We start from the raw sequence: 14,393 nt of genomic DNA, 5'->3' as shown, positions 1-14,393 counted from the left end.
GTGTAAGGTGTGGATGATATCCACCCAAGGGTGTTTAAAGAGATGGGACGGGTGCTCTGTCAGCCCCTTGCCCATATCTCCAACAGCTCAGTAGAGTCATGGATTGTTCCCTGAGATTGGAAGCACATGTAGTTCCCATTTTCCAAATTGGGCACAAGTCTGAGCTCGGGAACTGAAGGCCCATCAACGTGACCTCGATCACCGGGAAGGTGCTCGAAGGGATCCTGAGAGATGCTGTTTTCCATCATGGGGAAAGGGAAGGGGCCATTAGAGATACTGAACACGGATTCCAGTAAACATGGTCACATCTTACAAACTAGCTTGAGTTTGTAAAGAAGTTGTTAGGTTGGTGGATGGGGGAATCCGGTTGACATTGTCTACCTCAGGGGGTCAAACTCATTTTCTACGGTGGGCCTGATCCAATATCCTGGCACTTGGCCATGGGCCACATTCAGCAAAAGCTATTAAAATAGGAATAAATGAAGATAAACTACATCGGAATTTACATTTAGATTGTATTTACTGCCGCTGCTCCCGATCCCTGGCACCTCTTAGCTTGAGCATTCCTGGTCTGACCCTGCTCAAACTATAACCACAAGGATATCGGGACATTGTTCTGCCTGTGACCACAAGGCTGTGTCACTGCCACACACAGATAGCGTTTCCTTGTTTCACATCTCCATACAAACACCATCTTCACACATCCCCTTTCTACACAATGGCAGCAGACATGAGCAAGGACGTGAGGCTTATTAAAAGACACATTTCATTACAGCAAAGGTTACACTGGGAGAAATGTTCAGTTATTTCCCATTACAGGCAAAATGCCAGACAAACCAGCAGCACACTGGCACCTGAACAGTGTCTCATCGGCCTGCGGCTTTTCTTAAATAGATTTGCTGCCTGGATATAAACTTACACCAGCTTTGCAGGTGTGATGCTCTATTCACACATTGAAGGTGGAAGAGATGTTGTGGGGCACACGCTAAGTCCAGTCGCTGGAAGTGATTAACAGACTGGGTTTTGTGTTTAGTGATCCCGGGCGTGTTACCAATAACAGCAAAGATGAAGCCCATGGAATAAAAGGGACAGTGGATACTGTCTCACTGTGAACGAGTCAGAATGAGAAGCTTTAACAACAGTCGATGTTTCACAAAGGAAGACCTCACCAGACCAAAGGGCATTGGTGGCGTTTAATGGGCTGTTTGTGTCACTGGGCTACAGAAGGTTATTTGTGACAGAGAGAAAGCTGGTCACAGCAAACAAACAGTTCACCGGCCTGTCCAGGGCCCACTCTGACCCCACCTTCTCTCTCTCACTATTGATGGACACTGCTGCAGTAATTGCTCCTCTGACCTTTCCTCTCTTGTCCCTCCTACATCCCTAATACACGGCCCGACACAATCTCCCTCCCCCTACATCCTCACTGTGCTGGAATCCACACCACTCTCCCCATCTGCTCCTTGTTCTCTCCCTGGATCCTGAAACTACCGAACTCGCTGATCCCTCCTGAAGTCTACAGGCTCTAAAACTGAAGCTTGGTGGCCCTCAGTCCCCACTCCTTCATTTACCTCCCCTTCTCTCTCCTCTTTCCCCCTGGGTTGTGTTCCACACTCTGGGCCTTGGGCCTTCCCCGGGGACTCTCAGTATGAACAGGGGGATGTGCGTTGAGACAGGATGTCCCAGCTCTCCTCCCCCTGGGTTGTGTTCCACACTCTGGGCCTTGGGCCTTCCCAGGGATTCTCAGTATGAACAGGGGATGTGTGTTGAGACAGGATGTCCCAGCTCTCCTCCCCCTGGGTTGTGTTCCACACTCTGGGCCTTGGGCCTTCCCTGGGGATTCTCAGTATGAACAGGAGGATGTGTGTTGAGACAGGATGTCCCAGCTCTTCACCTTTAAAGGGACAAGGAGAGGACCAGCTGGGCTGAATGGCCCCTGCTTTATGACATCACTGCAGTGCCAAGCAACCAACCTCCCTGAGCCCTGCTCATTATGGGCTGGGTTGAGCTCAGTGCTGTTACAGGAAACATAGAAACATAGAAAATAGGTGCAGGAGTAGGCCATTCGGACCATCGAGCCTGCACCACCATTCAAAAGATCATGGCTGATCATTCACCTCAGTACTCCTTTCCTGCTTTCTCTCCATACCCCTCGATCCCTTTCGCCGAAAGGGCCATATCTAACTCCCTCTTGAACATATCCAATGAACTGGCATCAACAACTCTCTCCGGCAGGGAATTCCAGAGGTTAACAACTCTCTGAGTGAAGAAGTTTCTCCTCATCTCAGTCCTAAATGGCCGACCCCTTGTCCTAAGATTGTATCCCTTGGTTCTGGACTTCCCCAACATTGGGAACATTCTTCCCGCATCTAACCTGTCCCATCCCATCAGAATCTTATACGTTTCTATGAGATCCCCTCTCATCCTTCTAAACTCCAGTGTATAAAGGCCCAGTTGATCCAGTCTCTCCTCATACGTCAGTCCAGCCATCCCTGGAATCAGTCTGGTGAACCTTCGCTGCACTCCCTCAATAGCAAGAACATCCTTCCTCAGATTAGGAGACCAAAACTGCACACAATATTCCAGGTGAGGCCTCACCAAGGCCCTGTACAATTGCAGTAAGAACTCCCTGCTCCTATACTCAAATCCCCTAGCTATGCAGGCCAACATACCAGTTGGCTTCTTCACCACCTGCTGTACCTGCATACCAGCTTTCAATGACTGATGTACCATGATACCCAGGTCTCGTTGCACCTCCCCTTTTCCTAATCTGCTGCCATTCAGATAATATTCTGCCTTCGAAAACTGAACCCAGCCATTGTCAGTACCTTAAGGGGAGCAGAGGGAGGGGAACCAGTGAGTGTAGAACTGAACCTAGCCAGAATCAGCATAAGAACATAAGAAATAGGAGCAGGAGTCGGCCATACGGCCCCTCGAGTCTGCTCCACCATTTAATACGATCATGGCTGATCCGATCATGACTCAGGTCCACTTCCCTGCCTGCTCCCGATAACCCCTTATTCCCTTATCGGTTAAGAAACTGTCTATCTCTGTCTTAAATTTATTCAATGTCCCAGCTTCCACAGCTCTCTGAGTCACCGAATTCCACAGATTTACAATGTTCAGAGAAGAAATTCCTCATCTTGTTTTAAATGGGCGGCCCCTTATTCTAAGATTATGCCCCCTAGTTCTAGTCTCCCCTATTAGTGGAAATATCCTCTCTGCATCCACCTTGTCAAGCCCCCTCAAAATTTTATACGTTTCAATAAGACCACTTCTCATTCTTCTGAATTCCAATGAGTAGAGGCCCAACCTTCTCAACCTTTCCTCATAAGTCAATCCCCTCAAAAAGACAAAAAAACAGAGGGTTATGACCTTCAGTATTATATTTTCAGGGGTATGGACAGCAATTGAATTTCAACATTATATTTTCACTTCTTGTGTAACATTTATTCTGATTCCGATGCTCAATGTGTTAACAGTCAGACACATTTTTGTGACCATTATAATTCGCAAGCGACTTGGAGATTGGGTCAGTGGGGAGATTCCCAGTGATCCAGAGACACAAAACAGAAGAAAATCAATGACTTCACTTTTGGTGATCTGGGCTAATTTTATCCTTCTATGGTCTCTGCTCTTGGCAGCTACGATGTATTCTAGAATTGTTCTGGTGAGCCAGTTCCCTATTGCTGACCTCACCATCATTGTATCTGAACTCGAGTTTAAGCTTCAGCTCCTGAGTTGCTGCACACACATTTTTATTTATGGCGTGACCCAGAGTAAGTTTCCCAAATGCCGATCCCCAGGGTGCAAGACAATATACTTCTCTCTAGTCTAAAAAAAGCATCCGTTCACCACTGCACTCTCCTTTCGATCCTTTAGCTAATTTCGCACCCACTCTGCCATACTTCCTTTAATTCCACGGACTGCAATTTTGCAAGCAACTCAACATTGTGGTTCTTTGACAAACACATGGTTAATTTATTTATACACTGCCCTCAACAGCCCTCGACATTATATCATCAAATAACTCCATCAAGTTACTCTCACACGATTTGCCCATAACAAATCCATGCTAGCTTTCATTTATTAGCCTATATTTTTCCAAATGCCAATTAACGTTGTTCCGGATTATTGTCTCTGAACGTTTTGCCTTCACTGATGTTAATCTGACTGACCTGGATTTTTTAAACAGGGCTATAACATGTGTAATCCTCCAATCCTCTTGCACTAACCCCATATCTAAGGAAGATTGAAATATTGGGGCCAGAGCCTCAGCAAATTAAACTCTTAGTTGCCTCAGTAATTAAGGATGCACCTCCTCCAAACCATGTGAGGTTTCTACCTTCAGGACAGCCAACCTTTCAAATACCTCTTCTTTATTTATTTGTATCCTAAACAAAAACTCGACTTCACTGTTACATTGGCAGCCTTTTATACTCTAGTAAAGGCAGGTGGAACATACTCATTTGTACTTCTGCCTCCAGAGGAATATCTCCTTTTTGGTCCTTGATTGGCACCATCCTTCCTTTGACTACCCTTGTAGTAGTTACACGTTTATAAAATACTTTTGGATTTCCTTTTATGTTAGCTGTAAATCTGCTCTCATTCGCTCTCATTTCTGCTCTTATTCCCTGTTTTAGATGCTCATCATACTTTCTAATTCAGCATCGTTCTCTGCTGTATTATGTACCTTACGTTTTTTATAAATCTCAATTTTCTGTCACATTTTAATCTCTCTTTTTTTTTGCCAGGGAACTGTAGTTCTGGAAGCCTTTTCCTTCCACTCATGGGAACTTGTCTATGATTCTCTAGAACTATCGCCTCCTTGAAAGCCAACCATTGTTCAATAACTGCTTTGTCTACCAAGTTTTGATTTCAAATCATCTGGGCCATTGTAAACTCACTGAATTTAACCCTTAATTCAGTTAAGTATTTTTATGCTTGACTGGTCCTTGTCCTTTTCCATATCCTTATTCAATTCCTAATGATATTGTGTTCACTGTTCCCCAAATTTACCCCCAAAACATTGCGTCTGTTCCCAGAATTCAATTCAGCACCGCTTCTTCCATATTTGGCTTGGAAACACACTGGCCAAGAAATCCTGGTCGAGGTCTCCCCGCGGACAAATGACAGAAAAAGGAAAAAGGATCTGCACCTACCTGTTCCTGCTGCGGCCATCAGAGGACCTGGTCCGGAGGCCTTCACACACTGCGCATAAGAGCGCATGCACATCTGGATGTTCGTAAGCTGGAGGTGGAGTAACATGGGTTGGGCAGTCAATCCAGATAAAGTATATTCTCATTCATAATAATGGAACCTCCGTAAGTAGGAGTTCCCATTATTATGATTGGGAAACATATCTCTTGTCTAAGGAGAACTAATTAATTAAATGAGCTGTTTGCTGAGTAGTTGCTGGGTGCGTTTTGCTAAGGTTTAGAGTTAACTTCGACTTCATAGTTCTGAGTGTAACGAGAGGGATGGCAGGGCAGCTCAGTCCCGTGGATTGCACATCCTGTGGCATGTGGGAAATCCTGGATGCTTCGCTCAGCCTGCATGACCATGTGTGCAGGAGGTGTCTTTAGCTGCACCAACTCGAGGGCCGCATTTTGGACCATGGGCAGCGGCTGTATTCACTGCGGCGTATTCGAGAGACTTAGAGCTACGTGGATAGCACCTTTCTAGAGGGGGTCACCCTGCAGCTTAAGAGTGTACAGGCAGGTAGGGATTGGGTGACCGCCGGAGAGGAAATGACGGCTGGGCAGCTAGTGCAGGAGTGCCCTCAGTCCATCTCGCTCTCCAATCAGTACTCTGTTCTGAGTACTGGTGAGGGCGATGGTGGCTCTCGGGAGTGCAGCTGGAGGCAAATCCACGGCACCACGGGTGGGTCAGCTGCACAGGGGGTGGAAGAAGAACAGAAGAGCTATAGTGGTAGGGGATTCAATGATAGGGGAGCAGAGAGGTGTTTCTGTGGCCGCAGACGTGAATCCAGGATGGTATTTTGCCTCACTGGTGCCAGGGTCAAGGATGTCACTGAGCAGCCACAAGGCATTCTGGGGGAAGCGGGTGAACAGCCAGAGGTCGTGGTCCACATCAGGAACAATGAAATAGGTAGAAAGAGTGAAGAGGTTCTCCAGGCATAGCTTAGGGAGCCATGAGAGAGATTCAAAAGGCAGCAATCTCCGGATTACTCTCGATGTCACGAGCTAGTGAATACAGAAATTGGAGGATAGAGCAGATGAATGCATGGCTGGAGAGATGGTACAGGCGGGAGGGCTTTAGTTTCCTGAGGCATTGGGACCGTTTCTGGGGGTGGTGGGTCCTGTACAAGCCAGACGGTTTGCACACCAACAGAGCCGGGACCAATATCCTCGCAGGGGCGGGGTGTGGGGAGGCAGGTGGCGGTTGCTAGTCATGTTGCAGATTCTTAACCGTTAAGGGAAAGGGATTAAGGGGTTATGGGGAGCGTGCAGGGAATTGAATTTGAATATATGATCGGATCAGCCACGATCGTATTTAATGGCGGAGCAGCCTCAAGGGGCCGTATAGCCTACCTCTGCTCCTATTTCTTGTGTTCTTATGTTCTCATGCCCTCAATTTTCTATTGGATTATACCAGCACTTCTTGATTGATGTGCACCCAAATCCACTTTCTATGGCAGCAAATGCACTTCTAGAACTGCGTCCTAATTGTATATTAGAAATAGCATCTCTCCTCCTCCTATATTGGTATTGTAATATATATAGCTCCACCCAGTGGGCTACTGTGGCATTGCAGTCATTGTTGTTTACAACAATAAAGAGGGAGTCACCTGACTGGTTTCCTGAAGCTATCAGCCATTTAAAATCCTGTGTGTGTTTGTGAGGTTATACCGAAAACATAACATTGCTGATAAAGGATAGGATAATCGGATAACCTCGCTGAAATTTTTGTTGTTGGATGTTTCCGCCAACTGGCAGAGACTTTGAGAGCTTCTCTGTTTTGTTTAACAGCTATAAATCAAAAGTAAATTACAAGCACACTTGACTGAAGTACCAGAGTCCAGGTGGCTGCAGCTATATGATAATAGGGCACTTGTGGGAGTTTTAACTTGACTGTGAAAGTTTTAGAGCGTATATGGAACTGCTAGAAATGGTCTTCACTGCAAATAGTATCATCGAAGTGCCCAATGATGAAAACCATAACCGGGTGATGTTGGGTAGAAAACGGTCTATTGTCTTAACTGAAGCGGTGTATGGAACCCTGAAAATTGTGCTTGTGCCTGTGAAGCCAAAGGACAGATCACTTAAGCAGATTCTAACTAAGTTAGAACAGCACTACAGTCCTGAGCTCCTGGAAATTGCTCAACTTTCTCATTTCAGAATCTGAGATCAGTTAACCGACGAAAGTAGCATTGTAGCATAAAAAAGCTTTCGATTTAGTGCAATTTCGGAAAGTTTCTGGACCGAGCAATGCGTGACTGATTTGTTTGTGGGATGAAAAATTATGCGAACGGAAACAAGTTATTAACTACTCCTAATTTGACTTTTGATGTAGCTTTTTAGATAGCTATATCATAGGACATGGCCGACCAAAATTTTCAAACATTTCGTTCTATTTTCAGTCATCGTACAACCGAGGTGAATCGCATGCAGGTTAAAATTAAAAGGCAGTTGGGCCCAAATGTCTCAGCAACTGGCAATGGCAACAGAGAATTGAATACGTGCTATCGGTGCCTGGGACAATACATTGCACAACATTGTCCATATGTGAAGGCAGAGTGTTTCTTCTGCAGGAAAACTGGGCATCTTGTGAAGGCATGCCGACTGAAGAGTATAACAACTTTCAAAGCTATAATAGAATTCCCCAGAGACTGCATAGCTTGGTAGAAAAACAACAGGACGAGGAGCTTTTAGAGCTACACATCATCAGGAGCACGAGCGTATCTAACAGTATCATTATCCATGTAGATGTTGCAGGAAACAGGATACACATGAACATCGACACATCCGTGAGTGTAGTACCTTAATCGCTATACCATGACAAATTGTGTGATTTCCCATTGGAGAAATCCAAGATAGATCTGCAAGGCTACTGGAGAGAGTACATTCCTGTGGTAGGTCATATCACCGCACCGGTAAAATACAAGGATCCATTTCATAGCTTGACTCTCTTAGTAGTTGCAGGAGTCACGCCTGCCTTACAAGGAAGAAATTTGTTGTGATCACTGAAGCTGGATTGGAGTTAGATTTTTCATGTTGAAACGAGATTGGCATTAAAGGATGATGTCATCAAGAAGTATCCAAAGCTGTTCTGCAAAACAGGCAGTCTGATCCAAGGCTTCAAGTCGATTGTCAGGGTACAGAAGGTCGCTAGACCAGTTTACTGCAAGCCATGTTCTGTACCATGTGCACTCAAGGAGAAAGTTGAGCAAGAACTCAAAAGACTAGAGACTGAGAGCATTATCTCTAAGGTAGATGTATGTAATTGGGCTACACTCATCGCTGTTGTACCTATGTCAGATGGTTTGGTAAGGTTGTGTAATGATTATAAAGTAACCGTTCCCAGGTTCCAGAGGGTAATCTCCCCAATACATTGCCAAAATGTAGAAGATATGTTCACAACAACAATCGGTGGTCAGATCATCTCAAAGTTAAATCTTACCAATGCCTACTTACAACTTGAACAAGATGAGGAGTCTAAGTCATGCTTGACTATAAATACTTATCTAGGCCTATATCAATTTAATAAGCTACCATTTGGAGTGTCTTCTGTCCCGCCATATTTCAAGGGATGGTGAACCAGATTTGCAAGGTATTGAAGGGATAGTATGTTATTTAGATGACATACTAATTTCAGCATGAAGCAGGCAAATTCATATTAACATATTGAATGAAGTCCTCAAATGGCTAGACAAGCTCAGCGTGCGAGTGACTGTTCGCAAGTGTGAGTTATTTCAAAACTCAGTTGAGTAAGAGTACAGTGCAGACAGGGATGGTTTATATCCAACCAAGGGAAAGCTAGATGCAATCAGAAATACAACCACTCCCAAGAATGTCACTGAACTCCGATCATTATTGGGTCTTTTGAACTATTATGAGAAGTTCCTATCTATTTTGGCTACAGCGTTACATCCACTGAATGAACTATAGAAAAAAAAAACAGGTCCATTGGAAGTGGTCAGAAGAATGGGACACTCCATTCAAGGAGTGTAAAAGCCAATTGGTAGCGAGCACCATGACGTATGTAAGGAGACCAAGCTAGCATGTGATGCCTCTCGGTATGGATTTGGGCAGTGATCTCTCATGTACTACGTAGTGGGGAGGAGAGACCAAATGCTTTTGCTTGATGCACTCTCAGTGCCAGTGAGCGTACATATGTGCAAATCGAAAGGGAAGATTTGGCATTCATTTTTAGGGCTAAGAATTTCCACAAATACTTGTATGGTTGTAAGTTCACCATCGTTAAGGACCATAAACACCTGACCACATTCCTCCATCCAAAGTCCCCAGTTTCAACATTAGCTGCAGCCCGAATGCAGAGTTGGGCTTTGATTTTGTCAGCATATACATATGATATCGAATGCAGAATATCGGCTGATCACAGTAAGGCTGATGCTATGTCTAGATTTCCTTCCCCATCACAAGTTATACCCGATAGTGAAAAAGAGTTCTATTTTTCACACATTGATGAACTGCCAGTCAAAGGTTTAGAACAACCAAACGTGACACATTGCAAATGGCTGGCAAAACCAGGTAGAGAAATATTTTCATCCATTCTTCATTATTAGGAAAGATTTATCAGTCGATAAAAATTGTATCATATGGGGTGCAAGTGTGGTTATACCAAATAAATTCAGGTCCAAATTATTATCTGATCTTCAGGACCAGCAGCTGGGAATGTGCTTGTCGAAGAGTTTTGCACGCAGTTAATTATGGTGGCCAGGTCTAGATAAAGATATAGAGTGCATCATCAGTCAGTGTATGAATTGTCAATCGGTAAGCAAGCAATCACCATCAGTACCATTCAGCCACAGAAATGGCCTCCCAGGCTGTGACAAAGGCTACATATCGATTTTGCTGAGCTAGATGGACAACAATTGTTCATTGTGATTGATAGCCATCCGAAGTGGATCGAGGTGTTTCCAATGTGGAAAATAACAACAAGTAAAACATTAGACATTTTGCAAAGAATATTTTCTTCATTTGGCCTCCCTGAAGAAATTGTTTCTGATAATGGAACACAATTTTGTTCAGAAGAATTTGCACAGTTCACGAGCTAAAATGGTGCGAAACATACCACGGTTCCACCGTACCACCCTGCTTCAAATGGTGCAGCAGAGCGCAGAGTACAGATTGTAAAACGTGCCCTCATCAAACGGTAGTTGGGTCCAAATCCAAAGAAATGACATTTGTCATTAGTCCACAAATTGGCTAATTTTCTTATTATGTATCATAATGCTCCTAATGCAATGACTGGTAGAACACCAGCAGAGTTATTTCTCAAACCACAGCCACGAACCAGATTGTCTTTGTTAAAACCAAACTTGGCATGCTGCATAGAAGAGAAACAATTAAGACAGGATGAGAATCAGTATAGAAGTAGAGCAAAAGAGAGAAGTGTGAAATTGTGAATTTAAATCAGAAGGTGAGAGTGAATAACCATCACCAAACATGGTTAAAGTGTTTACCAGGAAGAGTGGTGAAGTGATGTGGTCCTCACATAAATTTGGTCATGTTTGGTGATGAATAAGTTAGGTTTGTTCACATTGATCATATTCTACCTGCAGATGTGAAAGGAGTTGAAGGTTGAAATGATTCGATTATTTCCGATTCATCAGGTGGTTTTGATACAAGTAGAATTCAAGTAGCATATCTCACATCAAATGTACTGGAAACAAGTCCAATGGAAAGTCAGAATTTAAGCCTGAGTCCGAGACAGATAGACAAACAGTCTGAAGTTGTAGAGAGTTCAAATGTAAATCAAGGCATTCCTCGGATTCAAACTTTCCTCAGGATCAGCCCAGAATGAGTCTAGTTGGACAGCATGTTTGGAAGGTTCTGTTCCAGAGCGGAGGTATCCTACTTGAAACAGAAAACAAGGCGTTAAGTTTGATTTGTAAATATGGCAACATTAGTCCATATCTTTTGCTATATATAATCATGCAAGTTATATTTGATTATTGTTGTTATAATTACTTCTTCATTAAGGAGAGAGAAGTATAATATATATAGTTCCACCCATTGGACTACTGTGGCATTGCAGTCATTCCTGTTGATAACAATATAGAGGGAGTCACCTGACTGGGTTCCTGACGTTATCAGCCATCTTAAAGCCTGTGTGTGCTTGTTTTCTCTCTCACGCTCTCTCTCTCGCTCCCTCTCTCTCAGTCTATCTTTCTGTCTCTGTCTTGCTCAGTCTAACATTGACTACGTCCCTCATTCAGTCTGTCTCCCTCTCTCAGGCTCGCTCTTCTCTGTCTCTGACGCTCTCTGATTACCTTTCTGTCTCTCTATCTCTCAGGCTGTCTCACTCTATCTGTCTCTCATTCTGTCTGTCTCCCTCTTTGTATCTGTCTCGGTGTCTTTCCCTGTTTCTCTGTTTGTCTCTGTCTGTCAATTTGTCTGTCTCTTTCTCAAGCTGTCAATTGTGTTCACAGCTCGATTCCTGCACTGACAGAATTAGCATTCATTAATATAGAATGAGTATCCCCGTCTGTTACACGAGAGACCATGATTCAATTACCTGACGGGGAGGAAGTATTTATAAGATGTCGAATTTTACTTCTGTTTCTTGGTGTAGATTCATATTAAAACGTTCCAGAGCCATGTATAACAGTGAAAATGCAGCAAGGGGAGACTCTCTCCTGCAGAATTTTAGCAAACAGAGACATTTTCTGGATGATGTGCCCTTCTGCTTCAGAGAGATGGATGATTGAATTTTATCGGAGTAACATTTAAAGAAGCAGGGACCCATTAGTTGTAGCTGAGTGGTTAACGCGATGGAGGAGAAATCCATTGCGGTATCCCCACGCAGGTTCGAATCTTGCCGACTATAGTTAACATAAGAAATAGTAGCAGAAATAGGCCATTTAGCGCCTTGAGCCTGCTCTGGCATTCAACAATATTATGGCTGAACTGATCATGGACTCAGCTCCGCTCACCATAACCCTTTACTCCCTTATCACTCAAAAATCTGTCTCTCGTTGCCTTAAATATATTCAATGAGCCAGCCTCCAGAGCTCTCTGGGGCACAGAATTCGATAGACTTACGAACATCTGAGAGTAGAAATTACTCCTCATCTCAGTATTAAATGGACGATGTCCCCGAGTTTAGGTTACCCTGTGTGGAAAAAACCTCTCTGCATCCATCTTGTCGTGTCCCCTCATTACCTTTTAAGTTTCAATAAGATCACCGCTTAATCTTCCGAATTCCAATGTGTCTAGGCCCAACCTTTTCAACCCATCATCATAAGTCACCCCTGCATCTACAGAATCACACAAGCGAAACTTCTATGAGCAGCCTCCAATGCAAGTATATCCTTCCTTAAATAATGTGTTCAAAACTGTATGCAGTACTCCAGGTGTGGCCTCACCAACACCCTGTATAACTGTAGCAAGACTTCCCCGCTTTTATACTCCATCCCCTTTGCAATTAAGGCCAAGATTCTGTTGGCCTTCCTGATCACATGCTCTATCTGCATACTATCCTTTTGTGTTTCATGCACAAGTACCCCGAGGTCCCGTTGTACTGAAGCACTTTACAATCTTTCTCCTTTTAAATAATAACTTGCTCTTTGATTTTTTTTCTGCTAAATTGCATGACCTCACTCCTGAAGGCTTTGTGTCTTAATGCAAGGAGTATCCGTAATAAGGTGGATGAATTAACTGTGCAAATAGATGTTAACAAATATGATGTGATTGGGATTACGGGGACGTGGCTCCAGGATGATCAGGGCTGGGAACTCAACATCCAGGGGTATTCAACATTCAGGAAAGATAGAATAAAAGGAAAAGGAGGTGGGGTAGCATTGCTGGTTAAGGAGCTGGTTAGTGATGTTGGGGAGGGCATCAAACAGGAAATTAGGGGTGCGTGCAATAAAGGTGCAGCAGTTATAATGGGTGACTTTAATATGCACATAGATTGGGTTAACCAAACTGGAAGCAATACAGTAGAGGAGGATTTCCTGGAGTGTATAAGGGATGGTTTTTTAGACCAATATGTCGAGGAACCAACTAGGGGGGAGGCCATCTTAGACTGGGTGTTGTGTAATGAGAGAGGATTAATTAGCAATCTCGTTGTGCGAGGCCCCTTGGGGAAGAGTGACCATAATATGGTGGAATTCTGCATTAGGATGGAGAATGAAACAGTTAATTCAGAGACCATGGTCCAGAACTTAAAGAAGGGTAACTTTGAAGGTATGAGGCGTGAATTGGCTAGGATAGATTGGCGAATGATACTGAAGGGGTTGACTGTGGCTGGGCAATGGCAGACATTTAGAGACCGCATGGATGAACTACAACAATTGTACATTCCTGTCTGTCGTAAAAATAAAAAAGGGAAGGTGGCTCAACCGTGGCTATCAAGGGAAATCAGGGATAGCATTAAAGCCAAGGAAGTGGCATCCAAATTGGCCAGAAATAGCAGAGAACCCGGGGACTGGGAGAAATTTAGAACTCAGCAGAGGAGGACAAAGGGTTTGATTAGGGCAGGGAAAATGGAGTACGAGAAGAAGCTTGCAGGGAACATTAAGACGGATTGCAAAAGTTTCTATAGATATGTAAAGAGAAAAAGGTTAGTAAAGACAAACGTAGGTCCCCTGCAGTCAGAATCAGGGGAAGTCATAACGGGGAACAAAGAAATGGCGGACCAATTGAACAAGTACTTTGGTTCGGTATTCACTGAGGAGGACACAAACAACCTTCCGGATATAAAAGGGGTCGGAGAGTCTAGTAAGGAGGAGGAACTGAGGGAAATCCTTATTAGTCGGGAAATTGTGTTGGGGAAATTGATGGGATTGAAGGCCGATAAATCCCCAGGGCCTGATGGACTGCATCCCAGAGTACTTAAGGAGGTGGCCTTGGAAATAGTGGATGCATTGACAGTCATTTTCCAACATTCCATAGACTCTGGATCAGTTCCTATGGAGTGGAGGGTAGCCAATGTAACCCCACTTTTTAAAAAAGGAGGGAGAGAGAAAACAGGGAATTACAGACCGGTCAGCCTGACATCGGTAGTGGGTAAAATGATGGAATCAATTATTAAGGATGTCATCGCAGTGCATTTGGAAAGAGGTAATATGATAGGTCCAAGTCAGCATGGATTTGTGAAAGGGAAATCATGCTTGACAAATCTTCTGGAATTTTTTGAGGATGTTTCCAGTAGAGTGGACAAGGGAGAACCAGTCGATGTGG

The sequence above is a fragment of the Pristiophorus japonicus genome, chromosome 3 (genome assembly GCF_044704955.1).
Source record: "Pristiophorus japonicus isolate sPriJap1 chromosome 3, sPriJap1.hap1, whole genome shotgun sequence".
Classification (NCBI taxonomy): Eukaryota; Metazoa; Chordata; class Chondrichthyes; family Pristiophoridae; genus Pristiophorus; species Pristiophorus japonicus.
Note: the sequence above shows the minus strand (reverse complement) of the source record.